This window comes from Dasypus novemcinctus, chromosome 8 (genome assembly GCF_030445035.2).
Source record: "Dasypus novemcinctus isolate mDasNov1 chromosome 8, mDasNov1.1.hap2, whole genome shotgun sequence".
Classification (NCBI taxonomy): domain Eukaryota; kingdom Metazoa; phylum Chordata; class Mammalia; order Cingulata; family Dasypodidae; genus Dasypus; species Dasypus novemcinctus.
Window position 1 is genome coordinate 59,660,319 of NC_080680.1, and position 15,272 is coordinate 59,675,590.

Here is a 15,272-nt window from a genome sequence, read left to right on the forward strand (position 1 = left end):
AACAGCATTTGGAAGCAGATGTGGCTTAAGGAATTGAGCTCTTACCTACCACATGGGAAGTCCTGGGTTCAGTTCCCAGTGCCTCCTAAAGAAGATGAGCAAGACGGTGAGCTGACGCAACAAGAGACCCAAGGAGGAAAACACAGTGAAAGACACAGCAAAGGAGAGGGCAGAGCTGGCTCAAGCGATTGGGCGCCTCCCTCCCACATGGGAGTTTCCACGTTCATTTCCCAGTGCCTCATAAAAAAGCAGACCAGCATGCAACAAACAGACACAGCAAATGCAAACAACAAGGGGGTGGGAAGAAATAAGTAAATAAAATAAATCTTTAAAAATAAATAAAACAGCAGTAGCCATTTCCTGTGTTGCTTGGAGATGCCCAGAAAGTACAAAGCTCTAGAGTAAAAAAAAATCCCAATTTAAACTCCAACATTTTGGACAACTCATTTAAACTTTCTGAGTTTCCATTTCTTTGTCCAAAAAAATAAGAAGAATAAAGCATAAACCCAAAAAACTGTTCTGGGTATAGTTTAACAGTGTTGGTGGAAACACCTGGCACACAGAAGTAATTTCACAAATATTCACTCATTAGTCTCAGAGAAAACTGGCCCACCAATAAAAAGAGACTGAGGATTTACTGTTTCTGCTCTTGTGAGAGGCTTATATTCACTCAAGAAGCATTTATTAAGTGCCCATTGTATTTCAGGCACTTTTAGGCATTTGGAATATATCTTTTAATGCTTGCCTTTGAGTTTGATTTACTATTATTTTTCAGAGTTGGGGCCTGAAAGCAAAATTTCCTGAAAAGGAAAATCAGTACTAAACAATACTTATTTTTAGGTTTGCAATGACAATTTATTTGCCCCACTTTTCTCATACAGTTATGATTCATATTCATTATTTATGCTACAAGTCCAATCACCACCTAAAAGTCACAGAAAAGGCAAAATTGGGAAGGGGCTTTGAAAAGGACCAAAATAAATACAATGTGAAATTGCCCAGCAGAAATAGGAAAGCTGTAAATAAAAGTGAAAAATTCACCTCACCCCACAACATATACCAAAATTAACTCAAAATGGATAAACAAAGTAAATATAAAAGAAAAATCATAAAGCTCTTAGAAGAAAGCATGGGATAATATTCATGACCTTGGATTTGGGGATTGGATTCTTAGATATGACACCAAAAGCATGAGCAAGAAAAATAACTGCACTGCATCAAAATTTAATCTTTTGCATATTAGACAGTATTAATAAAGTAAAAAGACAATCTATAGAATAAAAGAAAATATTTGCAAATCATATATATATCTTATGAGAGTCTGGTATCCAGATTATATTTTTCAAAAACTTACACCTCAAAAACAAAGTGAGAAACAACCCAATCAAAATGGGCAAAAGCCTTGAACAGACATTTTCCCAATGAAGATACAAAATGGTAAACAAGCACATGAAGAGATGCTCAGTGTCATTAGTCATTAAGGAAATGCAAATCAAAACCACAACAATGTACCACTCAAAAAAAAAAAAAAAAAGAATTTTAAGTTGGGGATGTAGAGAAACTGGAGCCCTGGTTATACAGGCTGGTAGGAAGGTAAAATGATTGAGCCACTGTGGAAAACAGTGTGGCGGTTTCTCAAAAAAGTTAAACATAGAATTACTATATGACCCAGCAATTCCATTTCTAGACATATACCCAAAAGACACCTGTACACTAACGTTCATAGCTGACTATTCACAACAGCCAAAAGGTGGAAATCACCCAAAGATGCATCAACAAAAAAGAGATAAACAAATTATGGTATAAACATGCAATGAAATATTATTCAGCCATAAAAAAGTACTGATACAAGGTATAACCTGGATAAACCTCAGAAACATTATGCTAAATCAAAGAAATCGAACACAAAGTCCAAAGTCATATATTATATGATTCCGATTATATAATACTCAGACTAGGTAAATCCATAGAGGCATAAGCAGATTAGTAGTTGCCAAAGGCTGAGGATAGGGATAGGGTAGGGATGAGAGTGACTGCCAAAAGGATACCGTGCTTCCTCTTGTGATGAAAATGCTTCAGAACTAGACAGCGGTGATGGCTGCACAACAATTTAAAAGCAATATATGTCACTAAATGGTTTACTTTAAAATGGTTAACCATATGTTATATGCATTTCACCTAATAAAAAAAGTAAAGAAAAATTCAAAATACCAAGAAAGGGGAAAGGGGAGAGGAGAGGAGGAAGAGCCATTTTGGAAATTTCAATGAGAGCTCACCAACGAACTTTGTGAGCTTGAGTACCTCTGGGTATGATACTTGCATCCTGGATGAGGCACTTACAGCTCATAATTAATTCTCAAAAATGATGGAAATTATTGTGGTGGCTATTATTGTGATTTTACCTCTATGGGCCATGGTTTTTTCATTCACCAGAATAGTTAAGACTATATCTGTAATTTTTAAGGGAGAGGCGAGGCTTTAAAAAAAAAAAAAAAAGGTTAAGAAGTACCTGTATCTACAGAGGATACTGCAGATCCTTTCCATTTCTAGCATCCTATTATGACAATCACTGGATCACAGAGCCTTGGCAATAGAAGAAGGAAAGTCCTTTAACCACTATTTCCCATCAGAAAAACAAATTCAGGTATTCTAACGAAAGTAAATGAAACAAAAAGAGGGTCACTGCATTGACCAAAGAAAAAATATGCTATACATTAAGAAGTGAGATTAGCTCCATCTTCTGTACCTGTGTTAAAGAACAATTATAAGCTATCTGTACAACAAATCCTCAAGACAAAAGCAAATAATTGAGTAGAGATTTAATAGATTTTGTAGTTTCAATAAAGCAGTGCAATTATGGTTCGCTATTTATGTATTTTTTAAGACCAAAAAACATTAGAGGAAATATTTTTTACGGTTTTTAATAAATTCTGCCATAGCACAGAAATCATGCCCTTCTAAAGTAGAGTCCAAAAGTGTCAGCAAGCATAAAATCAATCAGTGATGGAAGATATGCAGCCCAAGCCAATATCCATAGAGCTGAAGGATTCCATACTATTAAGGCTTCCTTTATGTTGCATACCTGTGGGTATCCACACCAGGCATCATCTCATTTAATTTCCATGACTACTTGAGGTATGTATTTTTCCACCCTAAAACGGCTAGGAAAGAGAAGAACCAAAATTCAAATCATAGGTCTGTGTGGCTCCACCACCCCTGCTTTTTCACTATGCCTCTACTCTCCTTAAAAGCCACCTGAAATGACAAAAGATGTGTTACAGTGGATCATGCTAAACAGTAAAAGTTACAAGTAGTTTGGGAAACAGTATTGTAACTAAGAGGAGTCTCAAAATCCCAAGACAGAGGGTAAAAAGCCAGGTCTGCTATTTACATACAGAATAAATAATCTAAGGACATTTTTTAACCTTCCTCTCTTTCTACTTCCATATCTGTAAAATAAGAATTGTAATTTAAATTCATATCAAGCACACTACAAAATTTAAAATGTTATCACTAAATTTTTAAAAGCATGCTTTGAAAGCAAGAGATGCACAAAGGAAACAAATGACCAGAATCACCTGTGGAGTGTCTTCCTGTCTGCACACATATTTGAAACACACATAGCTTCATAATTGAAAATTATAGTTAATAGCATGAGTGATTTATATTATTTTCCCTTCACTCAATGGTCATTTACATTCTTTCTGGAAAGCAGGCTACTCACAAGTAAAACAATGAATGAGAAAAATACACTTACAAATAAATGTCCTATATTTAAAGAAATATTCTGCAACCTTTCGAAGTTAAAAACTTCATCTGATGAATAAAGTGGATGCTAGACCAAACTCCAGATACAACCCTTCCAAATACGAATACTCTTTTTTTTCCAAGATGTATTTTATTTATTTCTATTCCCTGCCCCCCCCCCCCACTGATTGTCTGCTCTGTGTCCATTTACCGTGTGTTCTTCTGTGTCTGCTAGCATTCTTGTAACGCAGAAACTGTGTTGCTTTTTAGTTGAGTCATCTTGCTGTGTCAGCTCTCCCTGTGTGTGGTGCCACTCCTGGGCAGGCTGCGCTTCTTTTGCTCAGGGTGGCTCTCCTTACGGGGTGCACTCCTTGAGCATGGCGCACCCCTACGTGGGGGACACCCCTGCGTGGCACGGCACTCCTTGGGCGTGGCAGCACTGCGCATGGGCCAGCTCACCACGTGGGTCAGGAGGCCCCGAGTACCGAGCCCTGGACCTCCTGTATGGTAGGCAGATGCTCCATCAGTTGAGCCACAACCACTTCCCAGTAGTGCTTTTTAAAAGCCTATAAATAATAGGATTTTCCAACTTTGATGTATGAATGTTTTACTCCAAAGAGCAGGCCCCTGAGATAGACTATATTAAGATTCGTCATGTATGTGTGAATACACAAATGCAGTAGTGAGCTACAGTGTTTTTTTCTCCTAAATAAACTCAAAGAAGAAAAAAACAGTGCTATGAATATGTATTAATTTTTTAGTCATGTATTTTCAACTTAAATTGTTTTAATTTTTACTTGTTTTCTTTCCAGTTCTCAGTACAGTATTTGTGGTGGCTAAAGTAAACTAAGGAAAATGCACTGGGAATTTAAGAGATACAAACTAAATGAGGCATTAAGAATGTAATTTGCAAATAATAACTTTTACAAAGTAATGTATTCAGAATCTGACCACTCTACAAATATTCATAGCCCATTTAAATATTATGCCAACTTTCTATTTAAATGATAATAGTAATTACCAAATATTGCACCTCCCTCTACTATAGGTTCTGTACTAGGTTCTATATTCTAATATTATCTCATTTTATCCCCACAAAAACCATAAACTACGTCTAACCATTCATAAAAAAGAAGAAACCAAGACAAATGCTAAGAAACTTGCCCATGGCCACAGACCAGTTATCCTAATTCAAGTGAGCCTAGATGCAAAAGCCCATGCTTTTAAATGCTGAATGATATTTACATTAGGACTTAGTACACACTATAAGGAGAACTAGGTGGTTTTCTACTGCACAGCCTTTAATAGGGGGAAAAAAAATGAGAGCAGGAGAGAGGAGATGGCAATCTATTAACAACTTACTAGGAAATTGCCTGATGCTTTTTAAAAAATATTTATTTATTTATTTTAGTCTCTCCCTCTCCCTCCATTGTCTGCTCTCTGTGTCCATTCACTGTATGTTCTTCTGTGTCTGCTTGTATTCTCATTATGCAGCTCCAGGAATCAATCCTGGGACCTTCTGGTGTGGGAGAGAGGTGATCATTCTCTTGCACCACCTCAGCTCCCTAGACTGCTGTGTGTCTTATTATCTCTCCTCTGTATCTCTTTTTGTTGCATCTCTTATTATCCCTCCTCTGTGTCTCTTTTTGTTGCCTCTCTTATTATCCCTCTTCTGTGTCTCTTTTTGTTGCATCATCTTGCTGCGCCAGCTCTCCACATGGGTCAGCACCCCTCCATGGGCCAGCACTCCTCATGGTCCAGCTTGTCACACGGACCAGCTTGCCTTCACCAGGAGACCCTGGGCATTGAATCCCGGACCTCCTATATGGTAGATGGGAGCCCAATTGCTTGAGCCATATCCACTTCCCCTGAACTTTTATGAAGGTTCATTTCTGGAATCAGGACACGTTTTTAACACACCAAAGTTGTTACCATTTACCCAAACGTGTCAGATATGATAAAGAAAATTCACTTCAAAAATTAAAAAATTAAAAAACCTATTATTTGACAGGTAATAAAAAAGGATTAACATGGTGTGGGATGCCTGGAAATGTTCTACCTGAAATAGACTATTCCAGTTCAGAAATTAGTAAATGTGGAACCTTAAGGAACTAATCAAACACGCTAAAATTATTGCTATTTGGTCAATTTAAATTTATATATTTTAAAGCAAGAAATATTGTACAAACCCTAGACTCAAAGATTGCTGTAAATTTAGCAATATTAATTAGGAAGGACCCTGTAACTGGTCAAATAGTTGCAAGAATTTAAAAAGGGTCTCTTCAATATAAAGTCCTCCACAAAATGAATGAAATCACATCAGCACTCTACTCCAAGTTATCAAAAGGATCCTAGTTCTGCATATTAGGAGACTGAGCTAAGTTTCCTGTAGCTGTGTTGTTTGTTTATATTGTATTGTTGTTGTTGTTTTAACACTAAGAAGCAAACTTACTGCTATTGTTAAACTTGTTGAGAGTTTTCTACCAACTTTTTCTAAAATAGCAAGTGGAAAAGTTGTATATCAAGTATTGTATATCAAATAGTTCTATGATGTTTTTAATAAGAATTACATGTAAAAATTTTACTTCAAGGAAAATAATTTAAAATCCAACTAGGATAAAATTTGACTACCTTGAGAATTCTATACCTACAATTACATTTGGTATATAGTTACTATTTGTTTTTTAAACAGGTGGACTATAACCTGAGTGGTCTTTGACTAATCAGAAAGACAAACTAAAAAGGGTTAAAATAAGTTCAAGTTCAGTCCAAGAAGACCATTCACTGAATTCCCCTAAAAGACTTTTTTCCACCTCTATGTAAGTGCTTTTCAAATTCCTAACAGCTCCTATGGAGTTATATTAGAATTGTACCTATATAAGACTCCTACAATTCTAATTAATTCTCTTTTGCAGAATGAATTAATACAATTTATAGCTCTTTGCATAAATTACACATCCATCAATCAGTAATGAGACTCTAAGAATGATTCCTGGAAAATGTATCAGAAACCCAATGGATGGTGTGTTGGGAATCAGTAACAAATATGGGCTCTGACACCTGTCTGTCACTGAAGAGTAATGTATCAAACAACAGTGAGGGAGAGTATTTTCTTTATTTCCCCCTTTCTTTCAAGGGTATAGTTAAGGGTCTTGTTTTAATGTTTGTTTAGTTGGTCATTTTGTTACACAACAATGTATAAAAAAATTGTACATCTAATGACAGTACTGAGAAAATTCAAAACTTCTGGAGATTCAAAGGCCCCTTCTATGACTCTACATACGGCTTGAGTTCCTTCTTCTTTCACAACACCATGTATATGACACTCTTTGAAGTAACATCTACTACAAGATGTAAAGGGGAAAAGGCACTTTGCTGACTTCAGTCACCTCCTGGCCCCTATTCTCCTTAACTATTATCTCCACAATGAGCAACGGTGCTTGGAGGTGCTTTATATTCTCAATGCTCCAGCAGGACTAATGACTAAGAGGCCCCCAGGCACCTCAAACCAATGCTGTCACTTCTAGTCACTACTCAGCCCAGCTAATGCCATGCCTGTCATAACAAGCACGAGCTACCTTAAGGCACCACACCTCTGCCTCGACAAAACATACCTTTGAAAAGGTCTGAGCCACAGAGGGAACCTGTTTTAGAGGTTGCCAAGGGAAGCCAGCCTTGTCTATAAACAGGAGAGAGGCGGTGGGAGAGAGCCCAAAGCCACAGATACAAGAAGGACTGTCAGCCTTGAGTGCAAATAATTGTCCTACTTCCTGTGCATAGACGGGGTGGGGGTGGAGGGCAACATATTAAGATACCATTTGACCAGGCTAAAATGGGTTTAGTTGTCCTAAACCTGCCATCTGGTGTTAATATATAGCAGATCACACCCCAGATGTGTTCCTTCAAACAAATCACATCTTTTCTTTTCCTCCTTACCTGTCTTTTTTCCTTTCTATAAAAAGAGAGGTGCCTGCCAAAGATACAAATCAGCTAACGTTTACTTTAAACTTAAAAACTCTTGTTAATTAACTCAGCCAAATGAGCAGGTATGTCATTTCACACACCCAGACCCTCAAAACAACCACTTTTAGAAAAACAGCATTAAAGATGTTGAGTAGAATCATTTGTTTACTACTCACCAACCCCAGAAGCTGACTATCCTCAGTCATTGGAAAGCCATTTCTTTTGAAAAATGAAATTTGTTTCAGTGAAGTAAAGTTCTGAAATCTTTGTCTTCCTATTTATTTTTGCCTCAATATCTCATTCCACAATTGGTGCTGGGAAGGGTTATACAGTGCTATCATTTGCACCTCATTACACTTGGGCTGGAGCTTTGAGAAAGCTGATATTCCCGCTAAATTTTTACAGATGCTTCTAGTTTACCAGTTCATGACTGCAATACTAGAAAAGACTTCCTGCCTCTAAACTGCTTGCTGGCATGTATGCTGAATTTCAAAATCCCTGGAAAAAGTAAACCGTTGTGGTGCTCTCTTAACTTTCCTATTGGGGGGGAGGCGGGGAGGGTGTTCAGCAAACTCAAACCAAGTAAAAGCTTTTTCTCCTAAGGAGTGAGACTAAATATCACAGAAACATTCCCTAGTAACTGCTGTTCATCGTGAATTAAACCTCCTCCACCCCAACAAAAATGTTCATTTACAGAAAGGTATTTGTAGAGGTGTTTTGCATCATAAATTATGTTTATGACATGTTCAGTAAATTGTGGGAATAATTCAACCCTGACAGCCTTTCACCTGAACCTAAGTGTTTCCTTTTATTTCCTGTGTATCCTTTGAAAAACACTTTGGGACACAGGGAAGGGACACTTTTTAAACCACCGCCCCTCTGTTTTATGGCTCCAGGATTTTTCAAAAGTTCAGGGCAGGTGACACTGATCTGTTCTTAATCTTAACTGCTTTAGTAATGTTAAGGCTGATGACGAGGGACACAAATCCCCTGATGGAACTGAATGCATTCCAAGCTCCCCGACCCACTCAAAGCTGTAATCCCCTGCAGCTGGATCTTACTTACCACCATGCACAGCTAATACATTTTTTAAAAGCTAGTCACTGGTGACAAATGTAAACTGGACAGAGCAGCTCCCCCTTCTCCCAGCTTCACTTCCCCACCCCTCAATCTTTCCCCATAACCCAGAGACTTGCTGTTTCTATGATGGATAGGACCTGCCTTTTAGAAACACCACGCCAGTGCTGTATAGCTCTGCTCTAAGTGACTAGAAGGTTTTAAAAGCATCTTCAGCTGTCAGACTGTTACAAAAACAACAAAAAGTCATCCTTAACACAAACACTTCACAAGTGAGAAAACCCCATAAGTTGAGATTATCACTGCCATACCGAGTCCACTATTTATTTAGCTATGACATGCCCGCAAACTGTTCTGGCACCGTGATGGCGTGACTTAATTAAGCTGGTTGCCCTCTTCTTGGCATAATAAAATAAATGCAAAAGAAAATTTTTAACTTGAGGATCTTTTGTGATATATTGTTTGGACCTCTTCACTTTTTTCTCTTAGAGGAAACTTAACTAACAACAGTAAAAGGCAGATTTTGTAGGCAAGGATGTTTTCACCATGGATTGGTGATCATCCTCTTAGCAAGGGAAACTAAAAAAACCCAAGTGGACAGAAGCTCTGTGCTGAATGAAATCTTCAAGGAGTAGGTCAATAAACTATAGAAAACCATGGCATAAGGACAGGTAGCGCATGGAGAGAGGGAGGGAGATATCAAAATTAGGAAAACATATTATCAAATGGTACCAAAATATCATAATACGGATACATCTTTATAAAGGGACAAACTCTCCATTTCATCTGATGCAGAAAAAGCAAGGGTTAATGTATTTGACTTTCTTGGTTTATTCTAGCTCCCAGATAACTGACAATAAGTGCCATGATTTAAGTGATATTACCAATTAGACTTGGAGATAGCTACCACAACACTGACTACAACGCTTAAATTGCATTAGGTTTAATTACTGCAAAGTTACATCTGGAGAGGGAAACATAATTTTATAACCACCCTCAGCATTCTAACTTGAGCTCAGTCACTGCATGATACATACTCGCCCAAGTAATTGGGGCCCTGAAAGGCACCACACTTAATAATGTGTAACTAGCAAGAACACAAGGAGACAGTGACAAGCAGGTCTCCGTGAATTAAATTCACATCTAATTATGTGGCTCCTTAGTGCCCCCCTCATCCTTCTGAGAGCAGGTACTCCAAAGCAGGCTGGTGACCAGCCTCAGAAGGATCAAGAGAAAAGGAATGCTGGGGATGGGGAGCAGACAGTGTTAGAAAGATCAATTTTCCTACTTATTGTCACCCACTGTCATATTCCCAGGATCCAGAGAAATCAGTCAGCATCTGAGTAATTCAACAGAAAAACAAAAACAGACACTCCGTTGTTCATGATGACTCTAGTGCCTTGGGACTAAGCTTAAAAAATGGGGTGTGCACAAGTGAAAGGAATTCAGGAGAATTTTCATGAAAGGACAAGAAAGTGAGGTTAAGTGGTAACTATGTGCACATGTAAAGGAGGGAGTATTTGGGGGTACATGTAAGGAAAAGTGTTAAACTCATAAAAAGTTGGCTCCATTTTTAAAAAACTGAATGAATTATAAGGAAGAAATGCAGAAACAAAAAAAGAAGGAAAGAAAACAGGTCCCTGTGATTTATAAATTTCTGAATATGACTAATGGCAACATGAATTCATATTATATGTTCATTCTCCAGAAAACATTTATGAAGGCAAGTTGTATTCTCCACATAATAATCAAACATGGCAATACTTTACAGCTTAACCTTATACACCTATTATAAACTGCAGGTAGTATTTCTACTTCATAATACAAAATGATCACAGGTCTAAATTTCCATGTCTGCAATGCTATGTTCACACTATAATGTTCTCAAACAATCTACATAAAATGTAAGAAGTTAAGCCACAAAGGGGAAAAAAACTGAATCAGAGCCAGACTTCTATGTGTTACTTAAAATGATAAAAATGTAGTTTGCTTAATCAAAACTTTTAATACTAAGATATTTTATAATTGTGCCTCCCAAAGAAATCAGTTGCATATAAATTTGTTACTAATCTAGTGAGAAATAAATGTGATATCTGATAGAAAAATAAATAAATGACAAATAGTATTTAACTGAGCTTCAAGACCCAGTTCTTAATACTTAAAAAAGCCTAACTGAAAATGCATAGTCTTGAGTCAGCATAAAGTCCTCCCAATGAAACCCAAATAAAATGAGCACTGTCTCTTTAAATTGAAGGACCTACTATAGTTAGGTAGTATGAAGCCAAGAAAAGTTCTGAAGTTTAACTCTCAGGAGCAAACATTTTCTACTTGTGAAGTAAACTCTGTTGAAAGACAGCAGACTATGGTCCCACCAGTAAAAACAGGAAAGTTTTCAGCCAGTGACAGCTTTGCCTACAGAGAAAAAAAAAAAGTGTCATAGACTCACTTTATTAAACCATATGCTCATTGCCCTGTGAAGAAAGCAGGGTCACTAATTAGTTCATTCTGTGAAAGAAGCCCTTCCTGATCCCGTTGACTTTTGTCCCCCTGGTTAGCTCCAGCTATTTCTGTCATGCAACTTGAAAATCACTGGAGGGAGGAAGATCGCCATAACAACCGCTGAAATGATCTTGCGGAATGTGTCTAGTGGCACTGGAATAACCTGAATATGTGCTCCAGATGTGTCGGCTGTCAGGAAAAAAGTAAACACATCTGATGGACAGCGTATGACTAGATGGCCTCGAAGCGACTCCAGAGGCCCCGGGAGAGGGGGGAAGGGGGACACATGTGAGCAGAGGGGTGGCGGGTGGGGTGCAGGAAGAGAAGGGGCGGAGCCAGGAGCGGGCAGAGGCACCGCGGGACGGGCCTGGCGGCCTGGGAGCACTGAGCCCCACTGTTCCGCCCGCGTCCCTCCCCGGAGTGGCCTCTGTGGGACTGCAGCGGCCTCTGCGAATTTCCGTCTGGCACTGACTTGTGAGCATTTGGGAGCAAACTAAAACATGAATGCTGAGAGGACGGGGAGAAAAGAAGCGGGTTCAAAATGCTTTCTGTCTTAAATTTTAAAGGCAACATGTTTTTAAAGCATTCTATCTTCAGGGGAGGGTGGTTGCCCCTGCTTCTGCCTTCCCCCTACCAAATGAATGATTTTACCATTTCGTCCTGTGTACATACTCCGAGGCACTCTTTTTATTAGGTGACTGAGTGATTACAGTCTCCATCTAAAAATGTTGTCCCAAAGATTTTCAGAAGTTGGGCAAGTGGGTTGTTTCCCTAACCGAAAATTTTTTTAAAAAATATTTTTCTAATGAAATACATAGAAATGACTAGAAAACATAGGCCAAACACATTTCCACATTTGTTCCTATTCTCTGGGGAGCGTATGCAAAAGGAAGGATTTAGATCTATGCCCAATGTTTATGTTCATAAACAAAAGTGCAATTCTACACATATCTAGCACAAAGTAGGCAGTTGGTGAATATTTGCTGAATTGTAATTAGCTTTAAATGTAAAAGATTCAACTACAAATGCTTCCCAGGTTCTCATTTTAAAACAGTAGCATGGATTACTTAAAAAAATAAGTATCCAAGGTTAAAAATACTTTAAAAAAATAAATGGGAAGTTTATTTCCCCACAGGAACTAAAAAACCTCCCTAAAGAAACTAGGAAACAGCAAATCCATACTATAGTACACAAACCACCTACTTGTGCATGAATCCCACATTTTGATGTCTATTCCTATGCAAATAGTTCATAGAATGGGACTTAAGTTCTAGAGAATATATATAAAATATTCACTATACTTTTTCCATAAATGATTACATCTGTGAAAGCCTACAAATGTTTGCACATTAATTCTGAATCACTGTCAAAAACTTTTCAAACATATTCCATATTTTTCTTTAAAAATGTCACACAATTCTATTTCAATAAAATCTCTAGTTTTCTACCACATTCTACGAAAAGAACAAAATTAAAATAGGCAGTAATTACTTCTGTAAGATATACAAGTTAAGCAATACAATCATTTAATATTTAAAATCTTTACAACTGCTTATGCTTTACATTCTTTAAGATTAATAAACTTTATCACCTGGACTGAGGGATGGCAACATTCACCTGGTACTTTCATTCAAGATGATTGCCAACTTACGAATCCCTTTTCAATTCCTAAATATCTAAGTATATTTTCCTCCTTTGATAAAACTCATTTAGTGACTCAAATTTTGGAAGAGAACACCATGAGGGAAAAATAAAACTACGAGAAATTATTTGACAGCAGAAAATGGAACAAATCTTCAACTCTCTCTTTTACTCTGTAATTCACACATTTAACCTGGCAGAGGAAGACCCTAAGGATGCTTGGAGGCTGAAGGACTCAAAATCTGAAGAAATAGGTGAAAGAACAGCAAGAGTGAATGGCACTGCTTCTGCCTTCTAGAAAACTGGATTCCACTGGCAGCCGGCTGAATGAAGCCAGTAACAGATTCATGGTGGTGGAAAATGTTTCATCCTCTAAATGAAAAACATCGTTTCCTTTGTAACAGAAACTACTTCTCCACAAGTTAGACAACCTAAAATAATCATTTGCCAAGACCCAATTTATAAAGTTTGTTGGCAACCTATAAAAAAGAAATAATCTGGGTACTTCCAGTTATTTGCAGAGTGTACTTTACTATTCCAGTTTAATCTAGTCCCCCCAAATTAAGAGACTTCAAAAAAGTGTTGGCAGGTTTCAAAATAAAAAGTCAAATATTTCAAAGCTTTCATGAGCCAAAATTATAAATGTCCACATTTATAAAATGAGGTGCCAAATGTCCAAAAGATGGATGAGCTTCAATGACCACTTTCGATTGCCTTGACCTTAGTGTTTAACCAGTAAGCAAAATCATGTTTACATTCAAAGGACTGGAATATATCTGTATTCATTCACATGGTTTTCCTTATATATCTAAAATTTCTTACACTAAATTTGTAGTTAACTTTTACAAGAAAAAAGATGGCAAGTAAAACATGGAATCTTACATTAAATTCAGAGTAATGGTTTTACAGTGAGAGGTTTTGGTTATTAAGAGTATCAAAAGTTTGGAAGAAAATTAAACTTTGTACAGTATTCTGCCTTAGTCCATTCTGTGTTCAAACCCCAATAAAGCACTCATTGGTTGTAATGTCTTGAATCACCAGCTTTTCTGAGACAATGTCACACGGATATAGCACAAGCTACATACAAACTTTCCCTAAGGCTATTCTATTTCAATCCACTGAGCAAACAGTAGTGCTATTTCTTTAACATGCACAGACTACTAGATAAGCAGACCCATCAAGCAAGATCCAGAGGAGTTTGGAGAGCTGAATTTATCAGCAATTCTTTTACCGTTTTTATAGAAATACAAATTAATAGCAAATTAAGGAAGGTGAGAAAAGTTTTTATGCAAAAAATTAAAAAAAAAAACCAGCAGCAAACTGTTCTACCAGAATTCCACTTCCACCTGGTTAAGATTAAACACTCCAATGCAGTATCCTGGCTGCAGTTTTTCAACTGGCTATGTAGTAAGCTTCACTCATGTGGCACCGTTTTTCAAGCAGAAACAGCTAAAGTTGCAGGAATGAATTAAAACAAAATCTAGACTTAACACAATGATTTTCTGATCCCTAAAACAGGAAGAAACAAGGATTCTTGAGAACAGAATTTTAAAGAATATGCACTGGAGCCCCATACTGAGTCTTTATTAAAACTAAAGTCTTCAAAGGAAAAATGTGATACTGTTACATGTACTTAAATGTCAACAGAATAAAAACAAAACCCAGAAGGTTCTTTGGGGTCATCAATCATGGGTCATTCTATCAAGGGAAAAGAAGCCATGAAGACAGAGAATTCCAGAGAAAAGCAGGAAATCTATGAAACAGAACACACGGGCCACAATAGATTCTGCCCAACTTTACAGACCAAAAAGATTCCCTATCAAGAACAGATATAACTTTTGATCTGCTTACTATAATATCACCATTTATGCTAGAATTTCTATAGGCCCCCCACACCAATCATGCTCTGACTATAAAACAACTGAGTCAATGATTCCTAATCCAAGCTTTACAAGAAACAGAATATTTTCTCAAGGGGTCTGTGAAATCCCCAACCCAAAACATAGCAATGTACATTAATTCAAAAAATATTTTCTATATAGCACTTAGAAAGAGGAAGGAGAAAGAAGTGGAAAATGCTAAAGAAAACCTGAGAGAATTTCTTAGTTCAAATTAGATGAGAAATCGGTTTTATAGAAGTTCAATGACTTACCACTGTGTGACCAACGTCACACAGCAAGGTATCCACACAAGAATCAAAGCGAGCCAAAACTCTTATGACACTGATAGCTTCTCACAAATCCAGGGTCCCCACCTTTGCCAGTACCAACCTCACCTCCCACCCCCAGCTGATGACTGGCCTAGTCATCACATGAGGAATACTTCTCTGGAAAGCTCTGCCTAAG

At 37.5% G+C, this 15,272-nt stretch overlaps 1 protein-coding gene across 11 annotated transcripts in view; it reads right to left on the reverse strand.

Moving 5' to 3' along the window:
• The window catches only part of BNC2 (basonuclin zinc finger protein 2), a 454,270-nt gene that overhangs the window by 399,294 nt on the left and 39,704 nt on the right, over positions 1-15,272 (reverse strand). Inside the window, exons 2-3 of one of the 11 annotated variants that reach the window (XM_071216748.1) lie at positions 3,083-3,161; positions 2,510-2,649 (exon numbers count right to left, since the gene is read on the reverse strand). The exons of the other annotated variants lie outside the window; for them this stretch is intronic. The gene's annotated coding sequence lies outside the window, so the exon portion shown is untranslated. The remainder of the gene's footprint in view (positions 1-2,509; positions 2,650-3,082; positions 3,162-15,272) is intronic. 11 annotated transcript variants of the gene reach the window in all.